The sequence below is a fragment of the Pseudopodoces humilis genome, chromosome 2 (genome assembly GCF_049639895.1).
Source record: "Pseudopodoces humilis isolate 2021_Gansu_Grassland_sample_001 chromosome 2, ASM4963989v1, whole genome shotgun sequence".
Classification (NCBI taxonomy): domain Eukaryota; kingdom Metazoa; phylum Chordata; class Aves; order Passeriformes; family Paridae; genus Pseudopodoces; species Pseudopodoces humilis.
In genome coordinates this window covers 13437905-13459185 of record NC_142201.1, presented here as the reverse complement: position 1 = coordinate 13459185, position 21281 = coordinate 13437905, and positions in this window count along the sequence as shown.

Sequence of the window (21281 nt, the reverse complement as noted above, 5' to 3'; positions counted from 1 at the left end):
GCCCATTAATTAGGTCAAGGGATATCTGCAGGTAACGGGACTTCCTGGCAAGGTGATATTGTAGGAGACAAGAGCAGAAGAGAGGCAAGAGCTTGAGGGAAAATTGAGTCTTCATATAAGCAAGCAAGAATCCCATTTAAGACCAAGAATCACAGCAGCTGTTAGGCATCCAAAATATGTCTATTCACAATCAGCTTTGTGGAGAGAAAGAGAGAGAGCAAACAATGAAGTTTTGAATGGGAGAATCCAGAGGATACATCAAATTTTGAACCCAGTGTTGAGGTGAAATAAGTTTGGTGCAACTGTTACATTATGAAAGTTTGCTCTAAGATTCTCAGTATTTAAAGAAGATGCTTATTTTCACAGAAATGGGAAAAAAAATATTTTTAATGCAGATTAAAATTCTCTACCCAGTTATAAATCAAAAATTAACAACTTTATCTAGGTCAGGGCATTGAAGCTACATTAAAGTTTCATCCTCATTCACTAAATTTTAATTTTAATGTGGCACATCTGACAAGTCTCGTAGGACTACTTAGAATCCATTGACATCCTTCTGTCACCGGTATCAAAGCCTCATCTTTTAAACTCTTGTTTCCAGATACCTAGCTGTCACTGGATTATTTTGTCTCTGCAATGGTGTCACAATCGATGCCTGTGCAGGCATTCACATGCATGTCCTACATGTGTCACACACCACAGACTCATACACCACAGAAATAAACAGCTTTACCTCTAGAAACACAGATTTCTATGTAAACACTTAAAGGGGAAGCTATAAAGAAGCTATAAATCTTTTTTCTTTTTTTTTTATCTCTTCCAGCCTTTTTAGTTACTGTAACTGGTTGCCTGTAAATTAAAACTCTACAACTCTACAGTTTAATTTGCAAACAATATTTAATTACAAGAATGGCTATGAGAAGAAAAAAAAAAAATTTCCATATCCCTGCCATCATTTTTACAACTGTGGCAGAAACATTGATGCACTATTTGAGAAAACTGTCTGTGGACCTGGAAGACATCTAATTCTGGAGTAGAAACAGTACAACATGATTTATCTAGTCAGTCAGTCTAGAATTATGGCGGAAATTTAATGTTTCAGCTATTGTGGCCTTTAGCATCTGAGCAATTACCAGGCTTAAATACAGGCCTCTTACAGAATAATAGTTATGACACTTTCATGGAATGTCAAAGTACATTCACAGATCCTTCCCTGGCCAAAAATTTAGTGCCAATATTTCAAAAATACAAATGGTGAAATGTATATTTACAAAGTAAGTGTAAATGGATTCATATCAACTTCTTGGAAATTAATTTGACTGGGGAAAGAATCCCCAAACTTTTCTTCTGTTTGTATTCCCAAGCATCTGCCAAGGTTTGTCCTCAGACCTCAGACCTGCTGGTGTCATGGCTGTGACTCAATGGAGGAAATACCCTGTAAGTCAGGGCAGGTGGCTAACCCTGGGCTTGTGTGCAAGAGAGAGGAGAAAGATGTAGGACAGAAAGAGACATTCCTAACACATGGAAAATGACAACAAATGGCAGAATTACAAAGAGGTTTTCTTTTCATTTGCAGTTGTGTCCCATACCACATTCCTACTGTCTTGCTTACAGGTCCCCCCTTACACACTCAGAGGAAGCACCACTGTCCTTGTATTTCACAGGATGGAAGGTGGTGCACTAGGTCAGAACTCACCAAAGTATTACATCACCCCACATTTCTCATCACAGTCCTGAAACTTTTTCCTTCTGGAGAGCTTTTCAGTCTACTTCTTCCTTCTGTGATCCTGCACATAGACCAGCTTTCAGGCACCAGAGGCCTCTAACAAACATGGGGCTGGGATCAAGGAAAGGAAGGATTAAACATATTCAATAATATATGTTGTATCTAATTAACGTAAGTTGGCAGTGCTCTCACTGTATCTTTGACTTTCAACACAGCATGCACTCCATTCTGTCCCAACCTGTCCACATCACTAGGCACCAGTCTTTTAACCTGAATTTACAACGTTAAATGTCTTGCCTGTCTCACAGTCACTTGAAGCTTCCCGCACTGTTTCCTCACTTCTCTCCTTCAGAATCACTGCCTCACATGAGAAAATAATGTTTCACTTGCTTTCTTGTGTAAGAATAAATATGTGAAGATAAAACTCCAAGAGTGCCAAGAAATGTTTCTGCCTATTAGAAATACTGGCCTAGTTCTAGTTCTAGCTAGTCTGGCCTGGTCTTCAGTTGGAAAGACTAAATAATGTACCTCACAGCTATAAGGCACCGGTAATTTTCCTTAAGGGAAAAATATTTTATTTATATGTTCTTGGTATTGATAATTGACCTTCTAGTTCAAAGCTGAAGTTCTACTCATGAACCCAGCTACAACTAAGTCCCAAGTATTTGCTCTTCTTGACATGTTAGGATTACATTTATTGAACTTCAGCTTTGCTTTTTATTGAATGCTGATGCATAATCTTACCACTTATTAGCCTTACTTCTCTTTCCTGATGCAGATCCTTAAGTGTTCCAAGCACCATTCCTCCTTAAAAATAAAGCTCCTGCTTGTTTGCTTTTTCTTTTCCTTAGCCAGATTTCAAATTGCATTTTCCCGAACACCATAGCTATTTATCCAGGGGAAGGACTAAAGGACAAATTCCTTCTGACATTCTCAGCATGTGCTGTGAAGACTTCTAGCTTCAAGGGCCATAATAATGGAAGATGAAAGCTTTTTAACAGTTCACCTTCTTGAATTTTCTATTTTGAACACAAAGTTCAAAATAGATTCAAAATTCATATTTTGCTCCTCAGGAACTGAAATAAATTAAAACAAAGTAAATGCATCAGGACCACTGAACACACATTTTTGAATTTACATACAGCAGAGAAAAGAATTACTTTTTTTTCCAAAGGAGAAAAAAAAAAGTAAATAAAAAGGCCTTTATATGGAGCCTAATTTCAAGGATATTTCAGTATCCATTCTCCATTATTTGTGTCTGGATTAATATCTTCTGGCACATAAATCATCCTGTTCTGCAACTTGGATTTATTAAATTACTTTATACATAATTCAAGATGGAAGTAAATTCTTTTCTTCTTACTTACACCCTCCCTCTTTACACCTGCAGTCAGTCATACAACTACATTTTGACAGAGTGGCTCAGTGACTGTTACTCCTTCTGACAGTAGCAAAGCAAGAAGCATTTTTTAAGCTCGGTCATTTATGTGGCTACAGGCAGGGGTGAATTCCATTTTCCATCAGTAAAACATATGTGGACCACAAGGAGTACACTGAGCGTTGGTAGCACAGAGTCCCTGAAGCCATGAAACCATCCAAAGCACTCAGAACAGCTCAGGCACTTTGTACCACTGACCTGCATTCACCACCAATTCCTGCCCATACAAATACGCTGTTTATACTCCCCTAACACCCTGTATCGGCTGATGCTTGTCACTGCATAACATTCTCAAACACCAAGGATATTTCCTAATTCCAAACAGGTAAGGACCTCAGATGTTACAGCAAGGAAGCACTTTGATTAATGTTGACCAATATATGCAAAAAAAATGGAGAGCTACCACTTTCTTTTAGACATCAGATATGGCACTTTGCACCAAGGAAAATCCCCCACTGAGTTTGTAATTGCCTAGGAGAGGAGAAGTAAAATGGAACTCAAATAGTTTAAAACTTTGCTGATCTGTCATCACATTAACAATTTTCCAACTTTAACACGGCCCTGAAAAGAACATAGGCCTAAAAGCAAAAATAAAATGCAAAAACTCCCCAAACGCCTTCATCTTCACATTAAGATGGAATTTTGCAATGAATGAATAACCTCTTTCACTTTTAATTTAGACCTACCCATCAACATGGCTGTTATTATTCACAGCAGCAAAGTCCTTGCCACACTACAGCAGAAATAATAGCTGCATCTCTAGGTTCTGTTTTCACCAAGAATCCACAATGTTATTTAAATAAGTCTAGTATGCCATAGGTACAGCAGACAAGGCCATTTCTAATGAAGGGCTGTTTTTTTTTTCTGTCCCAGCTTTATATAACATGACTGGAATTTGCTTGTGAAAGAAAGGATCATTAATAGAATGCCATGTCTCCCCTGCATGCAAGGGGAGAGACATGACATCCTTGGACATTTTCAATAGTCATGTTGACATCTGTATTCTACCAAGAAGCACTATGTCATTTATTAAACAGCACAGGCAAGATAGTATCCTTGATGCTTCTATAATACATGATGCAGTGTTTTCCTGAGAGAAGCTAAGCAAGAAATAAATCTTCTCCAAGTCACAAGCTGTGGAAAAGCCATCATCTTCTTCATGTATGCCTCTCCAAGACCAAACAGGATGGAATGCCACTGCCTGTCTCATGACTGGGACTCTGAGCCCGCTGCCACAGAGGACATTGGGTCTTCTCTCCTGCATGGCAGGGAAGTGAACTGTAGCATTGGGTAAAGCTTTCCCCGATCTAATTCCACAGTTCAGTCTTTCAAAGTGATGTTAGTGAGATGCCCAGACCATGTGCTGTTAGGATAAGCACAGGGTGTTCATGTCCCCAGGGCCTACCCGACTGCTCCTGACACACTCTCCATAGGGATATTTTAATTCAGAATCCAGAGGAGGTTCCTCTGCAGAGCTATCTGAAACAAAGTTGTATGTGTGCTTTCCAGGTTACTTTTTGAAAAAATAATGCAGCTATCTGCAGTCTTATTATTCACACATAGTACAGAAAAATTAATTATGAGTGATACAAGGGGCTAAGTTACTGTACTTAGAATCTTCACCCGATTGTTGACAGCCTCCAAGCGTACTCAGATTTCTTTAGGTGAAGCTCTGTAGCATATTCGGTATTTCTACCAAAAAGATAATTTGTGATGTGTCAACAAATGCAACTCTCAACATATAGCCTACCTTGCAAGAGAGTTGACAGCCAGTTGTGATGGAAGATGTAGGCAGAGGCATCTTATTGTAATTCAGATCTGCTGAAAACCAAACAGAAAATTAAGGAATTAACTGAAAAAGGACCTTGATGTGAAAATCTCTGTTTAACCACCTCAAAAATAACTGTTTCTCTGGTTTCAGACATATTTTTTATGTCAGACTTACTCTTTCAGGCTTATATTTTCCCAGTCTTTGGAGTTCATCTTACAGCCACCATTTAGAGTTTTTGTATTCAGGAGTAAGTGATCACTAATCAGAGAGGAAGATGAGAAATGTCACATAACTCAGGGAAAGGATCTCTATAGGAGAGGCACTTTTGGAACTAGCCAAGGCTTGCAAGGAGAGGCTAAAATAAAAATAGGATGGACAGGCTTTTATTGGTACAGATGTTTTACCTTTTCACTGTCTGTTTGTGAAGAGATACAAAATACACCAGGTTCTGAAGAAAAGGCTATCTTGAAGTGTGTAATGAGCACTCCCAGGAAGCAAGAAGTTTCTTCTAGGGAACACCTTAAAGTTGCAAGCCACTGAACCAGGAGAGGCTCTGCTGCCAGGTGCACTGTAGAGGAGAAAGAACTGAAACACATCATCTAAGAGGTATGGCACCTGGAAGACTCTGAAGCTCTTTGCTCCCAACTTGCTGAGATAACCTTGCTGAGAAAACACAAAGGCCCTTTAGACTGCCTTTCATGGTTTATGTGCTCTACATAGCCAAAACAAAGAACACATTCTGAATACTTACCAACCTCAAATAATGTTCAAAATAATAGACACACCCCTAAATTCTACTGAAGTTAATATAATTTTTCAGTTTGAATTTTGATTGTTGTGAACTTTTATGATTGCTGAACTCAGAGTTTCACAGTGACCCAGTTAGGTATTCCATGTAGAAAATACTTCAGCCTGAAGTGCTGTAAAGATGGGGTCTTCTTTGAGCAATATTCTGTTTTAAAATAAAAATCCATGCTCAAAAGTCCATAATATTACAAGGAAACCAAGTCTAAAAGTCTTTTTAAAATCAAGAATGTGTCTAAAATTGTGCAACTTATATCAGAGTTAGGGATTAAAAAATAAACTACTTGTTCAACAAAAAGTAGGTTTATGTCACAGCTGGAACACAATAGACAACTTGTAGTTTATTCAGAGCAATCACAAGTGATTTTTGTCCAGGAATAATTTGTTTCTATCAGTATAACTATGTTATGCATCACTTACATGTGTGTGTAACAGCAGTTCCCAAACTGCGATCATTTTACTCATTTCTACTACAGTGCACAGATAAGTGATTAGCTCCTCATTTCTCTGATTACAGTAGGTAGCAAGAAAAGAGGTGTGAACAGTATGTTGCTAATGAAAAAAATGTGGGTGCCAAGAATGAATTGCAATAATTGTAATATTTGATATTAAGAAGATGAGAGAAAGAAATTACTGACACACTTTCTCAGCTGCTCACTCAGTCACCATACTGATAGGTAAGCTGCTTGAGACTTATGTATGAGAGACTTAATACAGCTAATAAAAAATTACAATAAAGTCTGAACAAGGATATATGAAAATGACTGTGTCCACATGACATTTCATACTGCAGGAGGAAAGGCTGAGTCAGCAGGAGGCTGGAGAGCTGTAGTTATGGAATGAAAATGAGCTTTTCAACTCAAGGAACATCAGAGAGCTGGAGTTCTAACTCCTAGAGAAAGCCAGCAGGCAGAGCACATAACCCACATGGCCCTATACAAAGTGATAAAGTAAGAAAAATGCAAGCCCTCCACCGGTGCCACACCTGGACTGGAATGGTGTGCAGAAAACATATTTATTGCAGCTTTGCGCCACATTATCTCCAGGCCTTCAAGACTCTTCTGCAGGGTAGGATAGTTAGCTTTCCTATTAAACATGGCAGGATACAGCTGGAAGCTGAAGCAGAAGAGATTTGGTTTAATGAAACTTCCCTGAGTCTTACACTTCAGTGGTGTATTAAGACCTAAAAGCATTTTAACCAAAACCTTGGACTCTTCTGTAGAATTCAAAATACAGACCTTGTGTTCCAGCTCAGCAAATGCATGATGCATCAGTCTATCACTGTTGAGAAATACTTTTTTCCAGGTGTTTGAATACAACCCTTGGGCTGACTAATCCTCTACCTCAGTCTGAAAATCTCAGCTCCACTGGTGTTTTAGCTGGGGACAGGACTGTGCTTTTGAAGAGACTCTCCTGAGCAGTCCCCATTACATCATTTTGTTTTTTGCTGCAGGGCAATCTCAGAGCACAGAGACTGTGTTCATTGGGATGAAACTAAACTGGGGTGCCCTGAGTGTGCTCCACTGCTCGTGGGCACTCATTCAGCAGGGTGGAAGTGCATCTTGAAGAGGCTGTTAGTGTGGATGTTGAGTCTTGTGAATTCTCTGCACACCTCTGCAGGATCATCCCCCCTGCGAATACAGACACACAGCTGTATATATACATATATGTACATACACCACTACTGCCAGCATGTACACCCCAACCAGGAAGTTAGGAAAACAAAATTCTGAGATAGGAATTATCCCTTTAACTGAAGGGAACATTTGAACAAATGGGTATTTGCAAAGCTACCAATATAAACCCTTTTGTACAGCTTTACAGGGACAGGGAATATGGGAGTAATCAAGGGCGTTTAGACCGACTAGACAAGCATATTGTACCTATGAAATGCTCCTCATCATTACTGCAAGCACTACTCCTTGCATACAAGGCATGTAATTCTTGTCATGTTGTCTGTAACATCATAACAGAGCTTATAGTTTCAGGAGGGATGTGGGCTGAAGATGAATTAATTTCATATGCATTCAGATATTTTCATATTTTTATTTTCTCCCATATGGAAGAGACAAAAAGACAGGCAACTTTGAAGGAAAAACCTTTCCATTTTAAACATTCTTCCCTAAAATTTAGTATTTTCTCTGGAACAGCATATTAGTCTTCCTTAAAAGAAGATTTAAATAGTGAATAATAAATAAAAAAATATTTATTTCTTTAATAATGAAATGTTGGAGCATTGTGTAAATTTCTTTCCTTTGTTGCTGTTGTTGTCACTTGATTTTCCATTTCAATGAAAAACTGTTTGACACTTGGAACCGACAAAAAGGCATGCATCTGTTGAATAATGCTAATTCATATTCAAGCTGTGCTACCTAATTACAATGCATTTTTCATGGCACCATCACAGATTACCATGGATGATTCTTGGTCAGTCACGACTTACTTAATTAGCAGGAACTTAACTATTATATTTTTTGACTTTTCATGGATTGAATAGGGTATGCCTTCCAGCTCTCATGATCAAACATACTCTCCCCCCAAAGTATGGGATTAAAGCCATTACATTGATCAAATCACAAGCAGGCATCTTTTTGCTTTGCTTCACAAATGTAGAAATGAAAGCAACATTCACAAACCAAAAGCACTACAGTGAATAAAAAACTGACTCAGTCATGGAAAAGCAAAACACAATGTATCTGAAGAATTTCACCCTAAAAAGCTTCCCTCTTGAATAATTTTTAAAGTATTTTTAGATATTAGTGTAGGTGTTGGGGAAAAGCCCACATTGCTTCAAAGACTGCCTTTTGTTTAAAACACCATTTCAAGAGATGATGTTATGCAATTAGAAAGAAGAAAGGAAAAGAGTCTAAAACCCAGTTATAGTAATAGAATTTCACAGTCTGTAGAAGGTTCTGTCTTAGAAAGCTTTAGAAATATTCAGGTATATAGTTAAGTAGATCATTGAGATATATGTTCATATTAGACAAAAATATCAATATAAATCTTTCTTTCCAAACAGGTTTAGACCAAATTATTCTCTTTACAAGTCTCAATCCATATGCCTTTATGAGTGTCTTAAATACCAAGTCCTAAAATACAGGAATCTTAAATGGGTGGTTTTGCTACCTGCCTTAGATTAGCTATAGTCCTTTGTGTCAAACAGTGGCCACTGAATCAAAGAAAAATTCCATTTGTGTCTAGGAAAGAGGCTGAGCTGGTACTGGAAGGATACTCTCTACCAAAGAGGAATACAGCAAAGAAAACCCAACATTTTTTTCACGAACCTTAAAGACAGAGACAGTTTCTGAGGGAGAAAAGACAATTTATTTTCAGCGCTGCTTGCCCTTAGTCCTCTGCTTAGGTCTGCCAAAAAACTTATACATACCAGGTTGCATCTTTTCAAAGGACTTTCCAAAACAATATCTTTTTTCTGAGGACAGCCACTAGCAGATACTGGATGGGAGTGGAAGGAGAGAGAAGGCACACAATCATCCTTTGCTCTTGTGTGCCCTCCTACTTCTGGGAGTTTGGAGACCACCCAATGAGGAGGTTACAGCCACAACATGGGGCTTAATATGCTGTCAGCCATCTTCTTCCCATTAAACCCCTGGACTGCTTTCAACCATTATATTTTGTACACTGACAAACTCAGGCTTCAGTTTCTGGATGAATTCTTGGTGCGGTTTAAACAGCTGTCACGAGGTGTCCCTTATCTCCAGACATGTGAGAAGCAGTTAAGGGAGAAAGGGGAAGAGGGAGGACAGGGTTGAAGCAGATCAAATCTCTGTCTCAACAGGTTTCAATTCATGGAGGCTTTCTGATCATATTGGAAATTTGTCCACTCTTCTCTGAGTGTACTTACCTGGATACCATCACCTATGTTATTTAGAGTGTATGTAAAACAAGACTGTAAATTGTTGTCCTGGCTTCCAGCTGGAGCCTCTATTGCAACATATTAAAACATGACCTTTATCTCTCAGGAAGGCATGACTTTGCAAAATTTTTGCTTTTTGTAGCATAGGTCTGTTAAGAAAAGAAAATTCCACAACTAAACTAGAGATTATTGGGAAAAGACAGTCCACTGGGAGCTTGGGGCTAGTCACTAAACATGGCAAACAGGCTACAAGTCAGATTTATTCCAGTGGAGCCTGCATAACCTGGTGTCACCAGCCAAATGGAAGATTTAATGTCTTCTCATGTATCCAGTGGAGAAATCTTCACACTATACCCCAGATATCCTAAGAAGGAGGTCTTTTAGGACAGCAGAACCTTAGCAATGAGAAAAATAAGGCTTTTCAATTTTACTCTTTTATTTTCTTAAAATCTGGCTGAAGAAAGTCAATGCCTGTTTTTTAGTTCCATTCCTCTGCAGCTCAGTAGAGGTAACAGAAATGACAGGGTGGCAGGCAGGAAGGTAGGCTGGCCACATTAGTTCACATTCTAAACAAATAGCAAAGGCCATTCCTTTCAGCAATTTATGCACTGACAGGACACTCCAGCAGCTGGCACATCTCTACTGAAGTCCGGAGTGCCATCTCTAAAGATACTTTACCATTAAGGATACAAAGATCCAAAGCTCAAAACTAAAAATTAAAATACTTTAGGTAATGACAAGAACATACATATTTAAACTTTGTTCCAAATGCAGCAGGGTAATTATTTACCTATGAAGTCCTAAGGTCAGAACTTTTTATTCTTTTGCTAGGAATACTAGGAGTTGTGGGAACATGTCCAAGTATTTTAATGTTAACGGCTTGCCATATCTATTCACCTGCAGGTGCTGCACCATATTTAGCAATTCCTGTCAGCTCCATGACGACATTTGTCACTGGATTGCCATTTTTGCCTATTCCTGAATACCCTGCAGCTGCTTCTCTGAAAGAGTGAGTCATCCAAAACTGTTAAATCTGAAAGCAAGTCTCAGTTTGGCTCCCAGCAAAATCAACACATATGACAAACCATCTACAGTTGTGTGGAGGTGTTCAAGGGACTCATAGTGAAACCCTAAAGTGTTCTGGAGAGGCAAAGATTCTAGCACCTGCACGCTTTTCATGGTGTTGAGGCTCAATAACTCCACTGTAATCTCCTGGGGCTAACCAGGAAAGTCAGTTGGCACATCATGAGCTGCAATTCAACTGTGGCAAAGCACCTATCCATTAAAACAGGCTTGTTGAGCAAGAAGAATCCCATGTCCTCACCCACTGCAAACTTGATGTGATCAGCACTCAAGCTATGCTGATGTCACCATTCTCCTGTACACAGATTTCACAGAACCACAGAATATGCCAAGCTGGAAGGGATACACAAGAATTATCAAGTCCTGATCCCTCACAGGACCACCCAAGGAATCTCACCATGTGCCTGAGAGCATAGTCTAAATGCTTCTTGAACTCTGTCAGGTTTGGTGCTGTGATCAGTTCCCTGGGCAACCTGTCCCTGTGCCAAACCACTCTCTTAGGTGAAGAACCTTTTTCTAATATCCAACCTAAACCTACCCTAATACAACTTCAGGCTATTCCCCCAGGTCCTGTCACTGGTTATCACAGAGAAGAAATCCGTCTACCCCTCCTCTTCCCCTCATGAGGAAGTTGGAACTGCAGTGAGGTCTCCCCAGTCTCCTCCAGGCTGAACAGACCAAGTGACCTCAGCCACTCCTCCCATGTCTTCTCCTCAAGGCCCTTCACCATCCTCATGGCCTTCTTTGGACACTCTCTAAGAGCTTAATGTCTTTCTTGTATTTTGGCACCCAAAACTACCCCCAGAACTCAAGATGAGGCTGCCCCAGAAAAAGCAGGACAATCCCTTCCCTTGCCTGGCTCGTGATGCTGGGCCTGATGATCCCCAGGACATAACTGGCCCTCCTGGCTGCCAGGGCACTGCTGGCTCATGTTCAACTTTTCATCAACCAGGACCTCCAGGTCCCTTTCTGCAGCACTACCTTCCAGCCTCTCATTCCCCAGTCTGTCCATACAGCCAGGGTTGCCCTGTCCCAGCTGCAGAATCCAGCACTTTGCCTTGTTGAATTTCACATGGTTGATGATTGCCCAGTCCTCTAATTTATCAATGTCTTTCTGCAGGGCCTTCCTGCCTACCAGGGATTCAACACTTTCTCCCAGTTTTGCAGAGCTGCTCAGTATCCCTTCTAATCCTGCACCCAAGTCATTAATGAGATGTTGAAGAGCACAGGGCAGAGGATGGAGCCCTGTGGAACTGCACTAGTGACGGGTAACCTGTCTGATGTCACCCCATTCATTACAACCCTTTGTGCCTGACCCATGAGCCAGTTGCTCACCCATCCCATGATGTGCTTATCCAGCTGTGTGCTGGACATTTTGTCCAGAAGGATCCTGAGAAAGACACCATTGAAAGTTTTACTGAAATTCAAAAAGATTAGATCAACTGACTTCCCTTGATCTACTAGGTGAGTTACCTTGTCATGTAGTTATATTATACCAGAATCAAAGCCAAATTTAAGATCAAATCTCACCAAACTAGGACAAAACACTAAGCACTTATGAATACTATATACTTAAAATAATATATAGGAAGACATATATATATATGAAATTCCATATTTATGCATATGAAGCTTCCAAGGAAGGTGCCTTTTGATCAGTAAGAATATTAAGAACTATTTAAATTAATTTCCAATTGATCAATCTTTATATCATTGAGAAAATATAAAATGGACATAAATTTAGCTGGACATAAATTGTTTACATTAGGCAGCCTCTTAAATGCTAAGAGCAAAAAAAATTATATTTGGCTGCAGGAATTCTTTCAAACAGCAACAAGAAATAAACAGCAGGAACACATTTAGTTACACACATATGGGAAAAAATCAGTAAAGTTATAAGCTGACATTTTGTCAATCATTTGCGTAAATGGTGCATTTTTAAGATTGCCAGAGATTATCACCAATTTACTGATGTTCAGTACCTTCCCCTACCATGATGTTCTCAGATGCTATTTGAATTTTTCTTGGGAAGGTCCCAGGAGGTAATTTTATTTGGTTTCAAGCTTTTCTCTCCTGTAGAAAATCTGATAGGATATTTCAAGTGGTAAATGTGGATGTTCTATTATTACTTTACTTATTTCAGGTTTATAACTGAACTACTGAGTGACATTAGACTATTTTGTATGTTTCCAGCTATTCCAATTCTTTGCTTCATAAACTTCTGAAAATAATAAAATCTTGTTTTGATGGAGCAGCTTATAAACATGACCACAAGGTGAAATACAAAAAAAGCAAATACTTAGAATGCATATTTCAGGCTACCCAGTGGACACTACACTTTTCTTTCTCCCCTACACAGATTTCATCTCTTTCCTTCCCCTCTCAAAATTCTGATTTCAAAATTATTTTCTCATCTAGGCTTTTTTTTATTGTACAAGAATAGAGCAAGGCAGCCAAAGATAAGCTCAACATTTATGTATTCAAATCTGCATTTTGCAGGCATTTCTGCTCTTTTGGCATTGTTACTCTTCCTCAGTTCCTGTTCTTCCCAAGATGAATTGTAAAGCCTTCCTGCAGCCTGGCACGCATCAGGCCTGATGAATGTCCTCTTGAGGTCTGGATGTGGTCAGAGGAGACACATTCTCTCCTATGAGATTCTTGCTGCAGAATTGGGGAATATAATTCACCAAAGTCTTGAAAATCTAGAAGAATTACCAAGATGATTAGGAGTCTGGAGCATGTCTCTTACTAGGAGAGACTAAGGGAGCTGGGTTTGTTTAATCTGGAGAAAACTGAGAGGGGATCTCATTAATGCATATAAATACCTCAAAGGTGGGTGCCAAGAGGATGGTGCCAGACTCTTTTCAGTGGTGCCCAGTAACAGGATGAGGAGCAATGTCAAGAAACTGTAACTCAGGAAGTTCCACCTTAACATGCATAAGAACTTGTTTACATTGAGGGTGGCAGAGCACTCCAACAGGCTGCCCAAGGAGGTTGCAGAGTTTTCCTCTCTGGAGATATTCAAAACCCACCTAGACACATTCCTGCATCACCTGCTCTATACAACCCTGCCTTGGCAGAGATTTGGACCTCCAGAGGTCCCTGCTAACCCCTACAATTCTGTCACTCTGCAAAGAAACGTTTTAAAAAGCTCACAGTATCTCAATATTCGCTTGTGGAGAGCTGAGTCAAGAGCATCTCTGAGAGCACCACGGGCTCCCAGTCAGCCAGCACCATGGACCAGGACCATGGAGGGCTCCCGGTGCTGGGGACAGCAGGGCAGAGCCTGCAGCCCGGCCCAGCCCAGACAGGAGCAGGGCAGCCGCAGGATAAGGGGGCAGCCTTGGCAGCAGGCATCTCTCTGGGGCTGGGGACAGCAATGGTCTGAGGCCGGGCTGGGATGTGGAGCTGCAGCTGTGCCTGGCTCAGAGCCCATGGCCAGGCAGGGCTGTGGGAAGCTGGAGGATCCTGTTGCAGCACCCCTGGGGCAGGGGCTGGTGTGGGCTTCTGAAACCTGGGCAGGGGATGGGGAACCCTGGGCAGGGGATGGAGAGCCCTGGGCAGGGATGGAGAGCCCTGGGCAGAGGGGATGGAGAGCCCTGGGCAGGGATGGAGAGCCCTGGGCAGAGGGGATGGAGAGCCCTGGGCAGGGGATGGAGAGCCCTGGGCAGGGATGGGGAGCCCTGAGGGGCCTGTGTTGGTGCAGGCAAGACTGGGGCTGTCCTCAGGGCCCTGACAGCACAGGGTATTATTTATACAGCTTTAGGCTAAGGATTAGATAGTGAGGCATAGTCTCTCCTAAGCTGAGTGTTTGGTGACTGATGGGAAGCAGTGTGTCCAAATTAGTTTGCTGTTGAATTTGGGCTGTTTTCAGAGGGCTGGTACTGAGTAAGGCTGATTAGATATTTTCTGTTTTTCCCAGCCTTCTTTCCACACTACTGCACTGATGACAGAGCCAGCTCTAGGCATGAGAACAGTGTTTCTACTGTTCTAGTGTATCTGAGGGGGCAGATTGCTCCAGCCAGCAAAACACATGGCTTTGCAGGACGGCGGTGAGTCCGAGGAAGATACATGTTGGAAAGCAGGTATTGCTGGTGAAGAGTGGGCAGAAAGGCAGAGGAAATCCTCCTAACAGCAGCAGTCCTAAGACCTCCAGGAATACCCATTCCCTGACAGCCCATAAGCAAAGCCCAGCTTGCTAGGACTTTTCCTCCTTGCTCCCCAACCAAGATCACAGAATCAAAGATTCACTGGATGGATTGGGTTGGAAGGGACCTTTGGACCCACAGTCCAACTCCCTTACTGTGGCCAGCGACACATACCACAAGATGAGGTTGCTCAAAGCCCCATCCTAACTGGCCTTGAGCATTACCAGTTCTGGGTCCCTGTAAGTAGTAGTGCTGCCTGGCACAGATTCAGTTCTGGGTCTGGGTTGGTCTGTTCCTGACTGTAAAGTTTACTTATAAATTCAATCTTTTGGTGAAGTGTGAAGGTATTGGAATTTCTCCAAACTTATGTTCTCCTACAAATCATTAAAATGTCCATCTTAGTAAGTAGCACGATACAACAATAGGGGCTCTACAAAGAGAAACAGATTGTCTCCACCATGAAACAGAAAATTATCCAACTGTATAGATTCTGAATAAACTATTGCATTGGACTATTATAGAAGGAGTAAGAAGAAAACATACAGGAAAAACAAAGAAACACTGATGTCTCAAGAAACTTTAATGCTAATTTTGCATTCATTTCTCAGCAAGACTCGTACTGGGTCTTGAACATATCCTCTAGCCTCATCTTTTTGAAATGATGTTTGCAAGCATGAAATTGAATATAGTAATGGTGTCAAGTAAAGAAAGACGGGTCTCCTTATGTGCCATATGATAGTTTACATGCAGCTCAAAGAGGGAAGATATTCTCCCATTGTTCAATGAAATTTTTATGCTGGTGTTAAAAGTTCAAGTCTAGCCAACTTTTAAAAACAGTTGAGCTCCCTTCAATTCATTCTTCCTCTCAACTTAATACTAAATAACATGTTCTCCTATTAAGCCTGATGGAATTTCAGAGCACTCAGCATTGGGTTTTTTCCTAAAATAAATGAAAGTGTTAAGCTGTGGGTACATTTTGTCAGATAGGTGTGTCACCTTGTGGTTCAGTCAGATACCAGAGCTATAGAATAATGTAGATCAATAACAGTGCAGAAATCAGAAGTGGAGGACAGCACTTTTATAATTTGGTTTGGTTTGTTACAGTCATTTTTTATTAAAGCCACTGAAATAGAGAAGAAGCAAGTGGCTATTTTAAGAACCTTTTCCAATTGCTAAAGATCTCAGTGAATTTTACAAAGACAAAAAAGTTTGCCACAGATAAGCATCCAAATTTTTATATACTTTTGCTGAACTACAGGAGTGTGCCATGATAGTTTTCACAGACATTTCCCCTCGTGAGGTTCCTAAGAAGGTTCCCAGGCACAGTTCCATAACAGTATGTGACTTTATGCACAAAATTAGGCATCTGTTAATTAATGTGGGATCGCCTTTATCACAGAAGGTTAGCAGGAATTTCCTAACAAGGTAAATGGAAGGCAAAACAGCACAAAGAAGTAACTGAGATTAACCGAGAATATCAAGAAAGAAATCTGATTGAGACTGCTTGTGCTGCAACAGAGACAAACTTATTTTGTTTCCTGCAGAAATAAGATTACCATCATTCAGCCACAAAACACAGGCCTGCGTTGACAATCTGCCTTAGTTTTCCTCAGTGTAACCTTTTGCACATTATCATGTTCAGGTTAAAATTACCTGAACCAGAGGCCCTAAATGCAGGCACCCTCCTGAACACTTTTATCAGAGAGAACAGTTTAGAGGTTAAAATAGTTCTAGCAACCTTAGTTTTCACCCAGATAGAGAAAATTTTAATCTGCTCCCACTTTTCCTAAAGAGAAGTTACTGCATGCAAGAACCTTCCCCCCAGCTTTTATGCACATTAAGTAAAAGCCAACGTTCCCCATTTTAAAATTTTGCATAGCAGAACACAAACTCCAGAAAGTCTACAGTCTAATCAAAAAGACAGAGAAGATTATTTTTAGAAGAATACTTCTAAATATTAAGAACTAACCAGAACTCATGGCTTTTCAAGGTCCTTGGCCAAAAGAGACGGTTCCTGTATATTTTATATAGATACAAAAAGGAAAGGGAATTCTAATGTGAGAAGAGAGTCTGCTGAGAGGAAGGGACAGGTTGTTCTCAGCAGGCTTGAATGCGAACAAACTCACAGGCAAGCTTTGAACTTTACCTTGTAATTGGTGTTGATATAAGAAGAGTCACTGTGTGCAAGAAAGGAAGATGATGCCCCCATCCCTGAGGCATGCACTTCAAACCTGATTGAGAGAAATTTTCCCTTGGTACAATCACTTCTACTTCAGTGAAACTCCAGCATAACAAGCATTTTATATGCACTGCAGAGGGATCAGAATACTAATTTCTAAATGGAAAATGATAAACATCTTCCTCTATTTAGGCTTGTGGCTATGACAGGGAAGACAAGCATGGATGGAACTCCAAATAGAAAAGCCTCTGCAGAGATGAAGGCATTCAATATCCAGCAAATACACAAGTCCTTTACAACAAATAAATCCCAAACAACAATCTTTTCTGGTATCAGAACATTCGTTCACAGAAAGATCTTTTAAAAGTCATCATATTTGATTTTGCTTTTGTATAGTTGAAACGTTATTATATCCCAAAAGGCAGAACATATTTGAATAATAAACTCCTTAATATAACAAGATGATTATGTATAAATATTTTCCTATCACAACAATGTGTTTGAATTATTGCATCTTTAAAATTGTATTAGCTATCCACATATGTCAAACTGGAAGTGAGATTAATATAAGCAAGTGTCTCATTAACTTCCCTTCCTGCATTGGGAAAATGAGCCATGAACAAATTTCAGAAGTTATGAGGGTTAATTTGGATAAGCAGACAAAGTGTTGATGTTTGCCTGATTTATTTCTTGAGTCTGAACCATAAACCTCATAAGCCTGAAACTCTATTTAATTTAGTAAGGTTTTCCTGATTTTTTTAGCTCAGATGGAAATGAATGGGATGACATGGCGTTCTTGTGCCTCAGGCATCCCCCTCAGGGTATGGTACAGGTCTTGCAAGTCTGGATTTTTGTAAAAGATGTTTTTATCAGCAGAAGTCACTTTTCTGCCTTTCCAGTGTTCAGGACAGAAAATCACATTTTTAGTGAACCTCTTTTTAATTTTTAGAGTGGTGGTATCATGAATGATATCTCTTTAGCCTGACTATTTTGAAAGCCACAATCAAGTGACAGACAAAGAAGAGCTGCTAGCGTCATCTTTTGGATGTTATATAATGACTGTTCCCCATTGTCTCAAAAAGTTAATCTTACACACCTCAGGTTATTGACAGACATAAGTTTCTCTTCTTTCTCACCACCTCCATAGGCATGTTGACCATGAGACACATCGGTAATTCTAGTGTGAGCATGCCGTCCTTGCTTTCATCTAGTGTGGGAGGGTCAGAAGATGGTTGGGCAAGGCACTGCAGGAACCAATCCCTTCGGTTTGGGGAGGTAAAAGATGACTTTTAGCTCTGAGAGAGGGAAGAAGGAAGACCCTCCTTTTGGGATGCATGCTAGAGGGAGGGATGATGGCAACAGCAAAATGATGAATGCAAAATTCACAAGAGAGAGTACTGCAGCATAGCTACAGCACATTGGGAGCAATGGACAAGACAGTTCAGGGACTGTCTGTACTTTCAGACTGTGAATCCAGACTCATCTGATCCCCCTCAGTGTTTCAGCAATCATAGAAACTTTTCTCTGTGTTTGTTTCCAGAGATGTTCAAGACTGTTTCCGTTATATTGTGTATGATCCCTGCAGACTGTCAACACTTCTGAACTGAAACACACTAATAAAACCACCACTGACAATTTAAAGACACACAAGTTTTATCTGCTGCAGTAAAAAGAAACCTGTCCAGCTAAGTCTGTAAGGTTATGTCAGTGCTAAAATACCTTGTAAACTTACAGATTGTTAAAGAAAAGGGGTTTGCCTTCAAGATACTGTTTTTTCCTCAGAAGGAGCTCTTCACCGTACAACCACATCTACTGGCAAAGGACAACTGGGCAGTGATTACTTCTGATTGATTTACCTGAATTTATAGAAGTAATAACAGTTTCTCACAGAATGAGCTTTGCATCTGTCATTCACTTCTGCCCTGGTAGCACCCTCACCTCTGTTCTAGGCTTGGTAACTTCTTTGAAAATCATGTAAAATGTATTTGACAGAAACCACTGCTTCTATTTAAAGCCAGCAGCAGTCCATCCACTTCATGCCAATAGATACAGGATTGTTAGCACATAAGTGACAGAGCAAATAAAATTATCCTATAAAATTCAGTCTTAAATGGATGGTAATTATTTAAGATGTCCCAGGGCACTTGCTGGGCAATAAGCAAAAAATGAAAATATCTTCGCTTCCTGAGGCATATATTTAAGTTCCATTATCTTGTCTAAAACAAATAAACTAACCAAACAACCAACCAGAGAACAAATCTGCTGAAAGGCAAATACAGATTCCTCTGCCTTCCTGTGAGGATGACAGTAAGCCTTAAATGAAGAAGGTTCATCACTTTTTGAGTGGAATTTAGTGTTTTTCTACCAGTTTATACATATAAGCTTGCACTTGAATGAGCATACACTTTTCATCTTCACGATAAGTTATTCAGAAAGAAAAGACTGATTGTGCATATGTCTTTCCTTAAGAAAATTTGATATTTACATGATTCTGTTCATGGCTTAAACCATTTCTTTCACATGTCTTCAGTTAAACAGTCCTGTTGTCTCTTCATTCCTTTTGCAAATTAGGCTGTCACTAGGTCATGCCTTGCTGTTTAGTTATATTTAGCCTTTCCATTACACCTGGAGATGTTTGCAGCTAAAGTGCTGCCATCTGGAGTTGTTAATGGCATGCTGGTGGAAGTGTAATCACTGCATGACTTTGTTCTGAACTTCCCCAGGGTGCAGAAAAATGTGATACACATTTAATTTATGTTAGTTTGGGCTTACAGCTGCTCATCATCAAGTGTGATAATATATACAATTTGGTGTTCTTCAATATCTTGCCATCAAAAATTACCTTTGACATATCAACAGTCCCTACCATAACCAAAATATACCTGTACACACTAAAAATAGCTTTAGGTGAAACCTGCTTAATTTTTCTAGGAATTACAAACCTAGGAGCCTTAGAAATCCAGTTGCAATTATATTCATCTTAGTAGGAGGTCCCTCTCTTGTTTCTATTGCCACAGATTTTGGGATGGCAATTTATCTCTGCTTTTCACTCACTTTAAGCTGCAGAAAGAAGATTTTATCTGCATTATCTGATTTGTCTCTGCTATGTGATAGCAGAAAATGATGCATTATTGTCTTGGCTATAGCAATTTATAAACCAAGAACTTAAATTCTGCCTTCCAGCCAGGGGCTGTTTAGTCTTGGGAAAGGACATTATCATGTAGGTGCTTTGCTGTTTCATTTGTTGTTGTTTGTGGTTTTTTTAACTATAGCATTTTACCAGGGAACAATCAAAATCATGCTCATATTCAAAACAGAGGTTTTTTTCCATATTTACCTATTATTCTCTTTGACATTATAGTCAAAGAAGACTTGGCCTCCTAACTGGAAAAAAAATGAAGTCTGAATTACAGAAGAGGAAACAAGAAGAGCTTAAATAGTCATGTAACAGCATAATTCATAGAAGATGAAACCACACATGCAGCATGAAACCTGTTGTACAGAAGACCTATACTTTGAGCTGCTGGGCTGCATTACCAGTCACAGCTTCTGGCATTGCTCAGATGTATTCTGCCTAAGCTTCTCACTTTGGGAAAAAAATCATGGATTTTCACATAGAGGCTTGACTTAATTCCACAGATTGTACTCCACTAAAAATGCACCCCTAGTTTGGTCTCCATCCTCACAAGATCTCTTGGGCACCAAGCACCCCAAAATGCAAGTCATGCCAGAGACAAGACTCAGTGTCACTCATATGGGGGGGGTCTGCAGTGACTCTTCTCTCATGGCAGACTTGCAAAGGGCCCAGAGGTGGGAGGATTTGCTTGAGCGTAAACAAATGCCAGGTATGGGGAAAGGTGATGTTTTACAGAATGGAAGGAGCCTTCTCATCCCAGATAGGGAGCAGGGGGATTTTTCTGAGTTAACACACACAGATCCTCTCTCACATTAGTGTTGCCCAAGCAGGGGGCACAGTAGTACCCTGATGAGGCTGGGGCCTCCCTTTCAGTGCCACAGAGGCATCCAGTGATTTCAGTGATTTCACTCTCTACCCTTAGGAGGCAATGCCACCCAGGGGGTTACAAGACCTCTTTTTGTCCCTCCTCATACAAAGTATATTCATTTGAGAAGCAGTGCAGTGTAAAGGCAGCACTGAAATGAAATCCCAATGCTTCTGTCTCAGGGCAAATAGAAAACTTGGCTGAAACTAGACAGTTTTGAAAAGCAGGGCATGTTGTTAGTCAGACAAGCTGGAAAA